The sequence below is a fragment of the Adiantum capillus-veneris genome, chromosome 27 (assembly GCF_014529385.1).
Source record: "Adiantum capillus-veneris isolate H3 chromosome 27, ASM1452938v2, whole genome shotgun sequence".
Taxonomy (NCBI): Eukaryota; Viridiplantae; Streptophyta; class Polypodiopsida; order Polypodiales; family Pteridaceae; genus Adiantum; species Adiantum capillus-veneris.
Genome location: NC_140957.1, coordinates 139,791,551 through 139,797,298, shown reverse-complemented (window position 1 = coordinate 139,797,298; position 5,748 = coordinate 139,791,551).

The window sequence follows — 5,748 nt, the reverse complement described above, 5'->3', positions numbered from 1 at the left end:
CGTACTATGCTGACATACTCATCAACATCAACCAAGTCCTTGACTTGCGGTGGTTTCTTGCCAATAGTCAACCTCATCCAAACTGATGATTAAGGTTGATAACTTGAGAATAACAGGCAGAGACTAGAACTAGTCGTAACATGCCTTTCATCATATGAAGCAAACTCCAAACCAGAAAGGTAATCGATCTAGTTGTTTCACTTCTTGCACTTAGCATATCCTTTAGCGTGCTTTACTAACGTATGCACTTTGCATAGCCTTTAGTACTAAATAGAATGCTTGTAAGCTGCCCATCCTACGCAGGATGAATAGCAACAGTAAGAGTGAGGTGCTTTTCCCGAACCACTTACAGATAGTCGCCCACGACTGACGACAAACTATGACTCAATCATTGAGTATCCAGCCATATACGCAATATGGAATGGAGACAACCAACTAGGTTGAAAGCAGATTGGAGTTTCAAGCATCCAATCACAAACACCCATACTGAGCCATCACCTTGTATGGCAGGGTGTAAACTCATACTAAATCTGCAAGAGAAATTGCACTGACAGTGCAAAAAATTGCAGAAAGAATAAAGTCCATGAATTTGCATGCCGCTCCGAATAAATTTGTGTTAAACACTAGGGCCCATAACACCTAGCGTGCATGCATTTAACACAAACTTATCCGAACCGCAATTCCATGACGAGACTTTTCACTATACTTACGTGAAAATCTTGCAACAAAAGTTGGACCATAATAGAAGGTGACAACCCGGTCACACCTGGGAACCAACCATGAGACATTCTCATGAACGTAGCAGACTTTGCTATATGTAGAAAAAACCCTCTGTTAAGGTGGTTTCACAGCACTTGTAATCACCAAAAGTCTGTACTTAGTACCCGACAATTTTTGGCCATTGAAATTGTACTTGATACTGTGTGCTCAAAATGGTTGAACCAATGGATACGACCAGCACCTAGGGACTTCGTCGCGACACATTGGTAGAAATTTGGCGCCAGTGTCAGTCCCAGAGACTCATATTCTCCACATGTGGAATATGTCTCAAACAAGGATATCAAGAAAAGTGGCATCCATCAAGTACGAGATGTACTTGTGTGTGGAGGTAACTGCAAACACTCTGCGACAAGAGTGAGAGGGACCCTCATTCATTGCTCCACACTGACTAAACCGAACTCCTAGAGTTCCTAGACCATGTTGTATCCCATGTGACAACATGTGCCAAAGTGAACCCTACAAGTAGGTTCGTAACAGCAAAAGACAGAAAGATAGATTGGACGCTTGGCCCAAAAGACTTTGTGTCGTCATGCCCTTGGCATGGCTCTATAACATTCAAGCGTACTTATACGGCTTGAAAAAACCAAGTAAAGCATACTGAAAAAGGAATAACACCAAATCAATAGATGTGTACGTGGAGATTTGAACGTAATGTTCACTTACCTGTATTCAAGCGGAGAGGAGCACGTCTCCTACCTGAAAAAAAAAACAATATTGCACTGGAAACCGTGGGCGTTGCCTTCGCAATCCAACCCCTTTGGTTAAAATTTACGTAGTCAAAGCCCCTTGGTAAGACCCTTTGTAGAAATTGCTAAACTAGTAGGCAACAGTAACCAATATAGTTAACTGTGTAGATAATGATTGAAATCAACTTGAAAAGTTGAGTGTGTCCGCTACCGCATGGTAGATTGCGGAATTCTTTCCTTGAAAGGCTAACTGGGAGAGATCAAACTATGATCCTTAATGCCTATGGGGTGATTTAGCAGTCACCCGCCAGGTCGTACCCCAAACAATATGTCCATAGACACTCTGTGGTGCTATAGAGAGAGCAGGGAATCCACACAAGTGAACTGCCTAGCTCTGATGGACACCCATGGTGGCGCAACTGATGGCTGCATCTATACTTCCTTGTAGAGATCAACTGATGTGAGTTGAAGATTATCAAAAAACTCACTTGAGTGTCGCACTGAAAATATGTAGTGCAAAAATGACACCCTAAACATCCGTAATGACAAGACTCTTGCTTGTCCATTAACGTCGATGTGTACTCCCCTGGGTAGATCTGTTCAATCTTGAGAACAATCACCCAAAAAATGCCAATAGTTGGGTCTTACCCTTGGCCCGACAATGGCTCTTAGCCTGAGTGGCTCATAGCCCTTGTGAAAATTAGTGTTCAATGGACGAACCGATGAAGACTAATTTGAGTAGCATCTTAGCCACGTTTTAGCTGTGAGTTAGAGCACCTTGGCTCAGGCTGACTCATGAGCAAAACACGTATCAAAAGCTTCTTAGAAGATTTTCATTTTTTCCCTTAGAGAAAGAGAGAACGAGAGAAGAAGAGCATGCTGGGCTGAGGAACTCTCCTTAAACGACTATGACTTGTATAGTTGATTTGGCATGCTCTTGTGCATCTTATGCCTAATGTGCAACTTATCCTATAAGCATGCAGCAAGTTTCTGCTATGAGTCTCGCAACGAGAGAGGTAACAGAAAAACACAACCACATTTTGACCTACCTTCCTTGCAAGGGTCGTGATTGTATGAAAATGACTTAGCATTGGCACTTTGCCTGTGAAATAAGTGTAGTTGTATGTTGACAGCAACCCAAAAACATTCCAGAACGTATCTTGTCTGTGACAAAGCATGACGTGCATACAACATTTTAAGCCCTTGGCAAAAGTGATGGCCTCAAATGTGAGAGCCACAAGCATAAGTGCCTTGCACAGTTTAAACTGGTAGGGACTTCGTGAGCGAATATTCCCTAATTTGCTAGTTCCCCAAACTTGTGTGCCAATACCCTTGACTCCAAGTTATTGGGCAGTACCTTGGCACAAGGGAGAAGCCTTGCTTCATGTAAAATTGCCAAAGCACTTTGCTTTACACAATGATGGTAATTGCCAAGCAAAGTGTAAACATGGAGAAAACAAGAAAAACTTAAACTTGGGCTAACCTGGTCGTTGCTGTAAACAGTTGGCATGATATTCCGTGGAAGAAAACTCGCTTAAAAATGGCACATAGCAATTTCTGCTGCACGAGTGGGGTATGTCGTATGTACAGATACGTCCCTTGTGTCAGATACGCCTGTCTGTTTCTCATGAAATAACCCGCTGGCATATTGTCAAGTCCATCCCAAGTTTGTATGCTCATAGCATATGCCGAACATGGAAGTCTTATCTTTGCATGATGCTTTTCAGTAGACCGAATTTGGATGCTACCATGCCTCAGATCTACAGATACTCACGTACCTGTTAGGCCAGATTACTGTTATCTTGAAGAGTTGTAGATAGAGCCTTGCTTCCGTGATGTCTTAGCAATGACCGTGATCGACCCGCCTACTTGTTAAGCAAAATTGATGACCAATTAAGTGTATGGAGTCTTGTTCCTCGTAGGAACGTTGCGGTGCATCGGCATTCAGTGCCACCACCGCTTTGCATAAGAAGCAACTTGTGCAAATCTCTTAAAAAACCCCTGGAATGTAAAATTATCAAAGATATAGGAAACTTGAAAAACCTGAGAGATCAAACCTGTTGATCATGGTGCTCTTGTGCTTCAGTCACCATGAGTATATTCTTTGGGTTGAAGCTCCCTTGGAGAGTTTCGATAACCCGCTATTTGGTGATTTTACCTTGGAAATCGGTCGAGCATCCGACCCTGTCAAAGCTGAGTTATGCAATATTGGGTGCAGACACTTCACAATGCCTGTCGGGTTCGTGAAGTGTAATAACGAGTCAGCCCAATTATTGCTGACAATTCGTGATTACCGTTGTCTCGAGTAAAATCCCAATGTTGCACATGGTGTCATTGCTGTCTTGCTCCGTGCAAGCTCCATGGCTTAGTTTAAGTTGGATTCGTGTCAAAAAATATGTGAAGGGATCCTAGTTGAAGGATCCTGTTCTGATGCAACCTTGCTGAGCATCATGATTGCCTTTCTCAAACCTATGCCTCCCTTGGACATGCGGAGAAAGAGAAAAAAAAAAAAAGAAATTCCGGAAACCTCATTGCAAACTGGCTTTGTTGGACTGCAATCTCGAGATTCATGGTGTCCCAAAACTGGTCTTGTTTGCCGTGGTTCGACTCATAGTCGTGGCATGATGGAGCTCAAAGTTAAGATAGAGACGGCCCTTGGCCTTGGTTCGACGGCCAACACCGGCGCAGGTGGTGTGCAACCATGCACGCCTTGCATGCACTGTATCTATACATGCCAACTCAAGGCATGCAGAGGATATATGTTCACAGCCGCCTATGGGAACGACCCCTAGGGTGGTTTTCACCTTATGAAAATATAAAATTAAAAAAAAAATTAAACCTGTTGGCGATGGCAGACTCTGCCGCTTGCGCGCAGGGAGAAGAGAACTGTGGCATGTGCTCAGAGCCGCGTGTGGAGTTGATGAAGAAACGAGATATGACCAGGATGCTGGCGCGCTCCCAACAAGCCAAATTGCCCGCGATTTGATGCAGGTCCCAAAAGATGCTCGTTCTCGGCCTAGGGCTACTGCACACGCCGACTCCATGGCAGCGGGTTTGAGAGAGGCCATGAACGCTTGCTTCATGCATGCTTTCATGCAGTCCTCCCCACCCTCTGAGAGAGAGATCGAGAGAGAAAGCCACGCTGCTTCCCTTCCTCCATGGCTGCCCCCCTGCTTCTTTCTCTCAACCTTGCTCTGATACCAATATGAGAACCCTAGGATCTAGAGACTCGGATCCACCTCCCAAACGCCCATACTTATAGGCTCTTAGCCCTAGGATCCTTTGTCCACACTGCTAGCTGGCCCGTGGCCAGGGTCCGTGACCCCCCCTTAGGGTAGGGCCCTGCCCGTAGGACCCGTGTCCTGACAACCGACTCAAAGAAACAAGCCTCAAAGAAAGACACAAAGATTGGCTTTACATCGGCCCCACAAGCACCGTTGGTTGACCAGCAACGTGGGAAGAGAAAGAGGAGAGTTGTTGCTTCCACTAATAGTGAGAGCAAGCATAGTATTCTGTAGAAGTCAGCGATAGTGCTCATAGCCTTGGTGCTATGAGCCATAGTGTACCAACACTTTCCTTCACTCCGAGATGACTAGGGGGCACCCAGGATTCCCCTCCATGTTCACCATCATAGGGCAGGGCTGCAGAGGACCTATCGGATATGGCCAGAGTGGTCGGAGAAAACCCTTTAGGTACGTGAAAATGGTTAATGTTGTGTTGTTCTCTTTAGCATTGCATGGAAGATATATTTGATCTTATGTTGAGCATACATATATGCATGTAGAGCCACGCCACCTTGCAGTGCATGCTAGTGTCAAGTGATTGGCAAAAGCTATTCCAAATGTGTTATGCACTGACAGGTAAGCCACACTAATTTTCCTTCATAGTTATGTCCACAATTTTAGTGCTAACAGAGATTGCGTGCAGTTCTATGTAGTCACCACGTAGATTCTTGGGTTCTCTAGTAGAATTAGGGCAGATGAATCCCAACTTGAGATTGGGTGGTGTAAGTTTGATGTACATGGCCTTTCCCTTACACACTAGGCCTCATGCAACTAGCATGGATGGGGTTCCTTTATGGAACCAATGGGATAGCGAGCTTGTGGATGTTGCATTCCTTCTCGCAATCGAGTTTCTTTTGGTTGAATGGCATGGTTGTGGTGACATGTCGTCGTGTAGAACATCTATCCATTGTCACTTTGAAGACAAAGGGAGCTCATTTCCAGTTGTTGAGGATATTGTACATACAACTATCAGAGTCTAGCTGCACGACTATTCAGGA